General features: G+C 42.9%; 2 pseudogenes; both read right to left on the minus strand.

The window, feature by feature from the left end:
* Positions 1-2032: 2032 nt before the first annotated feature.
* On the minus strand, positions 2033-2997 carry LOC100982963 (olfactory receptor 2AT4-like; annotated as a pseudogene).
* Positions 2998-8438: 5441 nt separating this feature from the next.
* Positions 8439-12377, minus strand: LOC129393391 (nucleophosmin-like; annotated as a pseudogene).
* Between the last annotated feature and the right edge of the window lie 109 nt (positions 12378-12486).

Consider the following 12486-nt stretch of genomic DNA (forward strand, 5'->3'; position numbering starts at 1 on the left):
TTATTAATAATTTTATTATTAAATATTTTATTATCATTATAAATTATTATTCACCATAATAATATTAATATTATATAATATACCATATAATAATATATGCTAATATAATAAAGTTATCATATAATTTATCAGTATAATATAATAATTATTGATTATTTTAATAATTATTATTAATTTATTATCAGATATGTGATTGGCAAATATTTTCCCCCATTCTGTGGGTTGTCTTTTCACTCTCTTGATAGTGTCCTTTGATGTACAAAAGTTGAGGCAATTTTTTCTTAGTTGGGAAATACTGAGAGACTACCAATTAGCAGGTATAGCTACAAGTGAGAAACATTGTTGTTGTTGCTATGATTTCATGTCTACTCATGACAAATGTTTAGGAGAAACCACAGGAAAATATTGAGTGAGGGTAGAACTAGCCTGAGATTCCATATCCCTACCATTCACTTAATATGTTTTTAATTCTTTGTTCATCTAGAAGGGGAGCTAAAGATGAAAAGATGTCATGATCTGGGGACACAGCCAACCAAAGCCCTGACCTGAAACTGAAATCGATACCAGAAGGGAAGTTCTGAACAGATAAACCCCAAACAGAACTTTGGTAGTAACACAGGAGTACTCTGGGAATTGTTTATTGGGTGGTAGTGGAGTTGACAGTAAAAAAAAATTTCCCCTCTACGTCCTTAGGTTAATTCTGATAGTGCATGCAACTCAGGGGCAAGGCGACTTATTAGGCTATCTCCTTTAGACCTTGAGGATGTGGTCCCACTGACATTTAGACATAAGTTTCAAGGAATGAGAAATAAATATCTTGCAGAATTAGTAATGTTTAGATAAAAGTACATGAATCCCAATCCCAGCTGCCCAGGGTCAGTAAACAAGGAAACTCAGAGCCTTCATATCACCCTGTTTTGGGAAGCCCTTTCTGACCATAGCAGGATCTCTGAGATCACTGAAAGCTGAGTTCAGGAACAAATAACATCCTTTGTTGAATTGCACCCATTGAGTTCCCATTTACATTGGGTCTTATGCAATGGGAAAATGGTTAACAGTATTGCCTTGATTGACAAAAACTGGGACTCTATCTGTAAAGAGCCAAAGATGAGGATATTTGTCACCTGGGTTCCCCCTTAACACTTTTCACTGTTTTACATGTCCCTCAGTGGACAAACCTGACAGGTCTTCAAGAGGAAATTTGCCATAGGAGAAGGGAAAAAGGAGCCTGGGCTTGCCACTTGGGGCAGAAAGAGGAATATCTAGGACCATATTTTGAGAAAGGGTGGTGGCCCCAGGAACAGCATACTTCTGATAAGGAGAAAATTCTCCACTCAGCCACCCAGTGTCTCTACTTAGCCACCGTGGGGAAACTATGGTGTGCTGATAATTAAAATAACTGTAATGTTTTTTACCCAAACAGGTGTGCTAAGGGACACTGCTTGCCTAAGCATAAGCTGGGTGAGGGGCATGCTCTGCTTCTAGGGCATCATGCGGGTCTAGATAGCAGAGGCAAATTTCCTGTGTGTCTGGCATTGAAAATCAGTGGTGGCAGTGAATTTTCAAGCAACAAGGATTGAGATGGGAGCAGTTTCAGAGTTTTTCCATTGAGGAATATTTCTATCTAAGTTGCTATTTCAACAAAAAGGGCAAGAATAATTCATACCTAATAGCCGGCAATGCAAGGGATTTTCAGAAACATTGAAAGAAAAGATCCAAGGGAAAAGACGGAGTTTCTTCCTAATCAAATACTTGGAAACTGCAAGAATCAAAACTGTTTGAATTAATGGTAATGTGACCTCAATTATATTCACAGTCTTGTGAAATTTGGGGTTCACACCTTAAAATTGAATTTAAAAATCCTACTCTTTTTTCTATGAATTAAGAAAAAAATTATCATTTTATTATAATGGAGGACTACCTAGGACAATATTTTGAGAATGAGTGTTCTAACTACTGGGATTTCTAAATTTTCCACTTTTCCCTCTATGTTATTGATGTTTATGAGAGAAGATGAAGTTATTTCTTTGAATCAGGGTTTCCTAGCATTCTTTGGCTCCTGGGGACATGCAATCTTGGTGATGGCTGCTTTGACATCCTTGTTCCTCAGTTTATAGATGACAGGGTTGAGAACAGGTGTGAGAATGGCATATACCACATTGCCCATGACGTGGAAGTCTAGGGGCAGGTCAGCCCTGTAGGCCACATAGGCTATGGCAATGGATGAATAGTAGGTGCCCACCACCAGGAGGTGGGAGCTGCAGGTGGAGAAAGCTTTGGAGTGTCCTTCTTGGGAGTTGATGCAAAGCACTGAGGTCAAGATGTGGGCATAGGAGAGAAGCACCAGCAGAAGGGGGAGGAAGGACACCACCATGGTGATGCAGAAACCCATGAAGGTCTGGGGGTGGTGTCAGAGCAGGAGGCCTGGACCACAGCCAAGTGGTCACAGAAGCAGTGGTAGATGTGGACAATGATGTCAAATGCCATCTGGGAGGTCTGTACCACTGCTGGAATGGGCAGGAGGAGGGCAGTGAGCCAGGCACTGGTTGTCAAGACAGTGTTGGTCTGAGGGGTCATGAGGACAGGGTAGTGCAGTGGGCGGCAGATAGCCACATAGCGGTCATAGGCCATGACCACCAGGATGAAGGCTTCTGAGGAGGAGAAGCTGTGGAACAGGTACATCTGCAGGAAGCAGGCAGGGAAGCTGAGGAAGCTGTCCCCAAGCAAGAACAGGGACAGCATCTTGGGGACAGTGGTTGTGGTAACAAGAATGTCCAAGGTGGAGAGGTTTATCAGGAAGAAGTACATGGGCTTGTGGAGGCTGGGCTTGGCCACCACAGCCACCAGGATAAAGGTATTACCCATCAGGATGAGCACGTAGAGGAGGAGAAAGACAAAGAAAATAGGAAGGAAAAGGGATTTTGGCAGAGAGGGGATGCCCATAAGGTAGAAGGTGGTTGAGGAGTCCCCTGATCCATTACAGCTGATTGTTTCCATAGTGGGTTAAAGCTGGAGGCTCCGAAGTTGAGTGCTGGGAACACCTGGGAACCAGGCCCATCTGGAAGCCAAAACAACCAGAGATTCTGTAAGGAGAATTACTTAATGATCACTGTATAATAAATAGGTAATGGGCTCTATCTTATCTCAAAATTCTTCATCCTATCCCAGAATTCTCTCTTTCCTTTTTAAATCAAGTATGGAAAAAGTACCTACAATATATAAATCGTGTTATTTGCTGGATATATAGTAGACAAGTTGGTGGGGCTGAAGAAAGACATTAAGCAATGAATCACATAATTATTTAATTGCAATTGTGTTAAGTGCTTTGGAAGAACTTCTAGTCCACTTTTCCATGTTCCATATGATTATTTTGGGGATATCAGATCTCTTAAACCAGAACACCGAGTTCGTTTTTCTGTTGGCATTTGCTTTAAGTTTTTTAAAAATGGCATCTTTGTTACCACATTGAATGGGGAGGGCTGATTTCTCCCAGGTTTACTGCAACATGCTGTCTTTCCATCATAATTATTAACTAGGGAATGGCTCCTTTCTGTCTTGTTTGCTTGGTGCAGTGGTTCTGCTATTTCCATCTAAGCTGAGTTCTCTGTATCCTGTCTCTGACTATGGGGCTCTTTGTTATGTTATAGGGAAGGGAGTGACACTGAAATGCTCTTGATAGGACGAGTCATTCCTGACCGGGTTCCTGATAATGGCTTCTTCCACAGCTGGGCAACAACAGAGAATCCAAGACAGTCTCTGTAACTCCTTTGAGCTTCCCTCCCTGCTGGCTGCCGCAGCTCAGCTGTGCTCCTGTTTGACCACTGCATTCCCACTACCCAGTAGGCTTCTCTGCTTCTTTGCTAGTCAGAAAGTGTCATGGTAACCTGGGAAAACTTGGGAGGCATGATTGATAGAAAAGAACTAACTGGAGATCTGTTCGTAGTAGCTGCTCCGAGTCAAAAGAACCCCTTTCAGAACCAGGAATGAGTGCTTCAACCCACAGACGCAGGGATTTTGAGCTGAAGGAAAGTACTGATTCACCCTCTACTTTAGGCTTGTCTCTTGTGCTATAGGACCCCCGGCACAGGTCTTTGTTGACATTTGTATCACTGCCTCGTTAATCCCAATGATTCCAGGAGCAGTTTCCACTAATTTTTCCCGAGTCACTTCTAATTTCCCATTCTTCTAACGAAACATCTCTCATGGATAAAACCACTAATGTAAAAAATGGGAAAGATGTTTATTTTCAAGTCCAACTAATTTACCCCCCATAGTCCAGAGACCGATCACAGAAAGACCAGGGGCTTTCCCGGGTGCCACGGCCAGCTGGCTGCGGAGCCAGAAACACTGTGCCAGGACAGGGTTCTTTCTTTTATACGTGTTTCCTAAAGAATACAGAAGTCCAAGTTTCCAAGAGAAAATAATTTAAGACAAAGCTTTCTATTTCCCTTTTTTGTTTTCTAGTTGATAACATCAAACAAAACTAAATTTCAAATTTTCCTCTAGGTTTCTATATGGTAGGTACTAAATCACTGTCTAGCAATGCAAATGCTTCTTTAAAATAATGTCGCAAGACCTGGCAAGAGTGAACTTGCTTTGTCCCAAGTTGAGGTTATCCCTCAGTTAACCAGAACCCCATCCCAACAGATTCAGTAGCTAGGTTTTCCTCATACCCAAAGGGGGCAAACTGCACTTCCCTGGACATTGCTGCACTCAGAGAGTGAGTCATGGGCTGACTGTCCCCATGTTAGAGTTGGGGGTCTGAGGGACAGAAACTCAGAAGGTCAAAGCCAGAGGGGCCCTTGGAGGCCATCCAGTCCAGCTGCCCCTCTTCCTCTCTCCTCTATCCACTGCTTTGCAGAAGGAGACATGGATGCTGAGACCCCCTGGTGGAGAGACAGCCTGAGGCTTTTCACAGCCAGGTGGTGCCGGACTACCCAACAGGCAGACCAGGCTTGGGTCACCAGCAAAGCAGAGGCACCAAAACTACTTCCTGAGAGAATTTAATATGTATTATTTCAAAGCACCATTCAACTAGCCCATCATAGGAAATATGAGAATTTGGCTGGACTTTCTGTACAATTTAGAGTTATTTTATTTTGAATTACATGCTATCTCTAAGTAATGCAGCCCTGTGCTTAGGGCTAAAAGGACACTGTTTCCCAGGGCACAGAACTTGCCCAGCAGATCTTTCCAGTTAGGTTTGTCTATGAGCCAGTTACAGTGCTGGTTGGGGAAAGAGAAGGACAGAAAAACTGATCATCCAAATGTCATCCTGCACTTTCTGTACATCATCTCTCCCCATCAGACAGCTCTGCCAGGAAGTGCTTATGCCCCTTCCACTAATGAAGAAACTGAGGGTCAGAGAAGGCCAGGCCCTCCTTCAGGGTCACAGCTGGTGAGGCGTGAGAGCAGAGGCTGCTCCTGGAGCCTGGCAACCCACAGTCCTGCCTCCCGGGCCAGCTCTGACACTCTCTTGCTGTGACTATGGGTCTTTGCTCATCCGTACAGTGAAGGGTTTGAGGAAATCATCTCTGAGAGGTTTCCAAATCAATGAGCCATTTTCTGAGTGTCCCTCTGCATTTTGCAGAGTGGGGGTTCAGATACAGATGTCACATGACCCACACCCCTAAGGGTGAGGGCTCTCGCACTGAGGGAGCACTGCAGCAGAGCCAGGTTCTTGACCTTCATTATGTCATGTGCACCTTAGCGGTTACGTGTGCAGACTCGGGAGTCAACCCTTGCTCCTAACTCCAACTGTGTGACATTGAGCAAGTCACTTTCCCCTCTCTGAGCCTTTTGGCCCTGATCTGTGACCTCATGGGATTTTCTTTAGGTAGAGAACACTTAGGTATGCTTACAAAGAGCCCGGAACATGGAAGAGCGCAAAGGTTGCTAATGTTTCCATTGGTTCCTGCTGTCATCAGCCTTTTCTCCCTGTGGGAAGGCCTTGGCCAAGAAGATTTCAATCTCATTTGTGAGTGCATCCATTGCCCAGGCCTGCCAGGATATCTAGCCAAAGGCCTCACAGTCCACACATGCACCTGGATCCCGGGCACCTTCCAACCTGGATCCTGGGTGCCTGCTCTGTGCATACCAAATGTGTCTTCCTGACCTCTGGCCCAGGTTTGTAGTCCCTGGACACCCTGTCCCTGTCTTCCCATCCCAGATTTCTCTGCCTATCTCTGGGCACTCCGTCTCCAGCAATGTTCACCTGTTGAGCCTGATCCACACTGGTGTCTCCTGTGTTCCTCCATGTGAGGCCTTGGAGGAGGTGGCAGGCTGGGGCTGAGCCATGGCCCATTAAAGCTTCAGGCCCCTCTTTTCTGGCAGGCCTCCTGGGGTACTTTCTCTCAATGGTGCTTCCATGGGGTGCCACACTTACCATCCCTCAGGGATCAACTCTCTGGCATCTCCTTCAGCTTGTATGTGATAGAAGTGGTATTTGTCTCTAGGCTTTGCAAATAATAACAAGATCATTACTAACAGCCCTCAAGGGTCCAAAACTTTACACGAATGGTGTAGCCTTTATCCTCATTATCCTCTCTGGTCCTCACAACAGCAGAGAAGACAGGAATTAACAATAGGGTATACAGGAAGTCCAAGAGAAAGAAAATGAGGTCTAGGATGTGAAACAGCTTGTCCATATTAACACTGGTGGCTAGAGGAAGAACTGGAATTTAGACCTAGGGCTTTATTCCCTGCCTAGTGCCTTGACAGCTTCAACAGAAGTATATAATGATCAAGAAGATGGGGCCTGGAGCTATTACATATTAAAGATCCTCCTTTATTGGTTTGCTGGGTTTCCACTTACTTTTCTAATTGTACACAGAAGTACGAATATGCACTTCAGAGAAGTGCTTTATTCCAGAAATACCTCCTCTTCCTCCCATTATGTAGTCACAACCTTCTTTTCTCTTTCTAATCAGATGTATTCATTGTACCCTTCTTTGCCAGTTAATTCAGTGGCATGGGGAGCCCCAAAAGTTCAGGTGGCAATCTCCGCTTCCAGTTCAATGAAATGATTATTTCACTCCTGGTAGACTTATTCCATGCTTAGGAACTAAAATGCATAAACTGGCAGAATCCAAAGTTAGGGAGGAGGAAGCATGTACTTTGATTCTCCTTTTCCCCCCCCCCAATTCCCTTTCAGGTTCTATGTATTTTAGAACTGGGTTCTTAGGGGTAATAAGAGGAAGCACTCCCACTTCCTACCTTGGTTCTCAGACCTGTGTATTCTGGCTAGACAGGAAACTGCTCTATATATTGGATACTGGTTACAAGTATGTATTTCAGCTTATAAGACAGCACCCAAGCCCTTTGAGATATTATCACCCAGCCAACACCCAAAACTAAGTCTCAATAAGTTATTCCTCTAGTCTAGCAGGCCACCTGCTTCTGAGTGATGGGGTGCATTGTAAGATCAGTGATTCCATGGGCATGAGACTTACTGCTTCACTTATTTTGCCATAAAATTGATTTTTTTTGTCAAAAGCATGGTCATATGGGATAGTATCATGATGATAAGGCATTTATTAAATCTATAGAAAGTGATAATAGAAGAAACATTGTGAGTAAGAAAGGCAAATTCATATCCAGAATAGGTTTCTATTCCAATAAAGATAAACCACTGCCCTGTCAATAATGGAAGGGATCCAGTGTGTTCATCCTGTCACCCATAGCTGGCCAGTTTCCTTGGCCAATGGTTCATATCATAGGCTCAGTGTTGGTCTTTTGTTGCTGACACATTGGATACTTAGCAGAAGCTAAGCCAGACCAGCCTTTATGAATCCATGCACAACTTCCTTCCTTGTCACTGTGCCTTTTATTCATGAATCTATTGAGCAAACACTGAAGCATCTAGGAAAGAGAGTCTAACTGATTTTCATGAATGGATCATCTTGTCTACCTGATTTTGCCTACTCTTGTTGATTTTGGAGATCTTTTTCTGCCATGATATCCTCTGGTAAATAGTCACATGGCATACAAATATCTTCACAATTTGTACCCATTCTTAGAGGTCTACCACCTTAAACATTCTCCATACCTCCTCTCCACCAATCTTCTTCTTTCCAAGTACTTGAATATCCCAGCAAAACCATTAGCTTTTGCCTATACTCTGGTATGGATCCATACCTCTTTCCATTTCACTTTTCAGGTGAGATGAACTTACCAGGGTGAAAAAACAGATGCACTGCCAAAGGTTCTGCCTACTGGCAGGATTTACCTTGTTGGCGATCCTTCAGGGCCCTCCTAAATGGGGCTGCAATGCAGCAGCAGTCCACTCAGGTGGCCCAGCATATTTTGAAGAAACATTTGTAAACCAGGCTTGAATGTTTTTATTCGTCAGGGAATTGGTTATAGGGAACTTCCCATGAGATCATATGTTAGAGTTGATGGAAAGTTGCCAACACAGCAAGACTGGGTGTCATGGGAGCATGAGCTGCCTACTCACTCAATTTAATCGCTCCTTCGAGATCTGCTTGAGCGTAATAAAATAACATTTATTACTTACATTTGAAGAAGGGATGTTTCTGTACATGTTCAATTTTATATTTGGTTTGTTCAAATTAATATCCAACTCATAAGGAACAGCGTGGGACTCATATTTATTCAGTGTTCCCTGGTCAGCCATTCAGTCTGCTCCAGGACCAGGCACTATTTTTCAGAAGGAGAATAGTTAACTACAGAAAAAAGCATGAATTTGCTCTAAAATCCAAGTGGGCTGTGCTGTGATTCAATAGTGCATGTTACCTCAAAAATTCAAAGGGGGCCAGGTGCGGTGGTTCATGCCTGTAATCCCAGCACTTTGGGAGGCTGAGGCAGATGGATCACTTGAGGTCAGGAGTTCGAGATCAGCCTGACCAACATGGTGAAACCCCATCTCTGCTAAAAAAAAATACAAAATTAGCCAGGCGTGGTGGCACACACCTGTAATCCCAGCTACTTGGGAGGCTGAGGCAGGAGAATCACTTGAATCCGGGAGGTGGAGGTTGCAGTGAGCCAAGATTGTGCCATTGTACTCCAGCTTGGGCAACAAGAGTGAAACTCTGTCTAAAAAAAAAAAAATTTAAAGGGGACTTTTAAGTTTTGTCTATGACAGTGTGGCTTCTCTGGGACTAAACTTTCTGCCAAAAACAACTGTAAAAGCTGGACATATGTAAAACAATGGTCTGAAGACCTCAGAGAGCAACCAATGGCAGGTCTTGAAGGACTGCAGTCCTTGAGAGAGGAGTCACATGAGGCTAGTTCCACCTGACTCCAGCTTTTTATCCTCAGGTATTTCCCAGCTTGCAGGATGGGAAAGTAGAGCCCAATTAGGAAACACAAGCCCCACTGTTTGGAGTTTAGGTTACCAAAGTGACTGGAACTTAAGAGGCAAATTCTAGGAGAGGATGACACTGCAGAGAAGGAATGCCAAAACCTGTGTGTCAGGAATTTTATAAAATCATTATTTAGTAAAGAAAACAGAAATATGGCTGGGCACGATGACTCATGCCTGTAATCCCAGTACTTTTGGAGGCCGAGGTGGGTGGATCATCTGAAGTCGGGAGTTCAAGACCAGCCCGGCTAACATGGCAAAACCTCATCTCTACTAAAAATACAAAAATTAGCCAGGTGTGGTGGCATGGCCTGTAGTCCCAGCTACCTGGAAGGCTGAGACATGAGAACCGCTTAAACCCAGGAGGCAGAGATTGCAGTGAGCAGAGATCTCGCCACTGCACTCCAGTCTGGGCAACCATGTGAGACTCTGTCTCGAAAGAAAAAAAAAGAAAAGAAGAGAAGAGAAATATAATTCAGCTGTTCCTATCAGCATGGTTGCTTGATAAGTATTATTTTTTAATTAAAATACTCAGTTTTATTCCACATGTATAGTTTTGTCTCCCCACCATTTCCATGTCTGATCACTGCTACTACTATGTCCTATCATAACATTCCATATATACTTAAAACCAAGCAAAGGGTGGAGTTCCATCTTTAAAAACTAAACAGGCATTTTGGACAACACATTCTTGGCAATGGAACCTGGACAACATTTATCAAACACAGCAGGGAAAATTCTCATTCTGCATCATAAAAAGGACAGCCAGATATCAACTGTTACAGAAATGAAATAAGACAAAAAATTTTTAACAAATTGCTTAAACTATTTTCTTAAAGAGACTTCCTCCACGGCTAGAGATCTTGAATAGCCTCCTGGTCAGTCATCTGGAAGCAGTTCTTCACATAACTGATGAACTTGGCTTCCACTTTGGGAAGAGAACCACCTTTTCCTATATTTGCTTGCATTTTTGCTTTAATGTCGTCTACAGAACTAGGTCCTTTTGGTGTTTTAGGAGTTTTTTCCTGTTTTTTTGAAAGATTCTTGTCCTTTTGATCTTGGTGTTGATGGTTTTGAGTCTTTTCCATTCTGATTTGACTTTTGTGCATTTTTGGCTGGAGTATCTCGTATAGATTTCTTCACTGGTGCTTTTTCTTCAGTTTCCTCATCATCGAAATCATCCTCCTCCTCCTCTTCATCATCATCATCCTCTTCATCTTCGTCATCATCTTCATCTGCAGCAAGTTTTTCTTTTTTCTGTGGAACCTTGCTACCACCTTCAGGAGCAGAATGCTTTCTAGATATACTCAAGAGTTTCACATCCTCCTCTTCATCTTCTGACTCTACATCTTCCTCCACAACTACTAAGTGCTGCCCACTAATATGCACTTCAACCTAAAGCACACTTCAACCGTAAGGTGGTGTTATTTCAAAGCCCCACAGGGAAACCGTTGGCTGTACAGACATCAAAGTTGCCAGTGTTACCTTAATTGATTGCCTTCACAATTCATTGCCTCTGCTTCAACAATGTGCAATTCTTTGCACCAGCCCTTAAACTGACCGTTCTTAAAGATAACTGGTGCTCATTTTCATCATTATCCACCTTAAAGTGATAATCTTTGTTGGCCTTTAGTTCACAACTGAAAAGATAGTTCTGGGGCCTCAGGGGGCTCATGTCCAGGTCCATCGAATCTTTGAATGGGTGGTGGCACACCCTTAGGTGGGAGAGAAGGCGGACAGAGATAAACAACCACTGCTCAAGAGAACAGCTGCGCAGGATGGACTCACACCAGGGCAATAATTATTATTGATAGTTGGGATGAAAAACACATGGGATTTCTGTGTTTTTTTTTTTTAATTTCCAACTTTTAAGTTCAGGGGTACGTGTGCAGATGTGGAGGTTTGTTACACAGGTAAACAGGTGCCATGGTGGTTTGCTGCACAGATCATCCCATCACCTAGGTATTAAGTCCAGCATCTATTAGTTATTCTTCCCAATGCTCTCCCTCCTCCTACTGCCCCCACCTCTTACAGGCCTCAGTGTGTGTTTTTCCCCACCATGGATCCATGAGTTCTCATCATTCAGCTCCCACTTATAAGTGAGAACATGCGGTATTTGGTTTTCTGTTCCTGCATTAGTTTCCTGAGGATAAGGGCTTCCAGCTCCATCCACGTCCCTGCAAATGACATGATCTCATTCCTTTTTATGGCTGCATAGTATTCCATGGTGTATATGTACCACACTTTCTTTATCCAGTCTATCATTGATGGGCATTTAGGTTGATTCACTGTATTTGCTATTGTGAATAATGCTGCAATGAACATACGCATGCATATACCTTTATAAGAGAATGATTTATATTCCTTTGAGTATATTCCAAGTAATGGGATTACTGGGTCAAATGGTGCTATTATGCCTCTAGGTCTTTGAGGAATCACCACACTGTCTTCTACACTGGTTGAACTAATCTACACTCTGATCAACAGTGGAAAAGTGTTTCTTTTTCTCTACCACCTTGCCAGCATCTGTTTTTTTTTCACTTTTTAATAATAGCCATTCTGATTGGTGTGAGATAATATCTCATTGTGGTTTTGATTTGCATTCCTTTAAGGATCAGTGATGTCGAACTTTTTTTCATATGTTTGTTGGCCACATGTATGTAGTCTTTTGAGAAGTATCTGTTCATGTCCTTTGCCCACTTTTTTCTTTTTTTTTTTTGAGACAGAGTCTCACATTGTCGCCCAGGCTAGAGTGCAGTGGCATGATCTTGGCTCACTGCAGCCTCCACCTCCCAGGTTCAAGTGATTCTCCTGCCTCAGCCTCCCAAGTAGCTGGGACTACAGGTGCCCACCACCACACCCAGCTAATTTTTTGTATTTTTAGTAGAGACAGGTTTCACCATGTTGGTCAGGCTGGCCTCGAACTCCTGCTTTGTCCACTTTTTAATGGGGTTATGATTTTCTTCAATGTATGCTATAATAAAATAAATAATTTTAATATTCTTTCATTTCCATGGTTACCTGACCTAGATTAGACAAATAGTAGGGCTTTAACTTCCTTTTTGTTGTCAAAATCTGGTGTTGGCATACCTTTTCTCTAATTTGAACTGGTATTGCTTATGTTTGATACAGCATTAAGGAATTTGATGATTTTTGTTTTCAAA

Source organism: Pan paniscus, chromosome 9 (genome assembly GCF_029289425.2).
Source record: "Pan paniscus chromosome 9, NHGRI_mPanPan1-v2.0_pri, whole genome shotgun sequence".
NCBI lineage: Eukaryota > Metazoa > Chordata > Mammalia > Primates > Hominidae > Pan > Pan paniscus.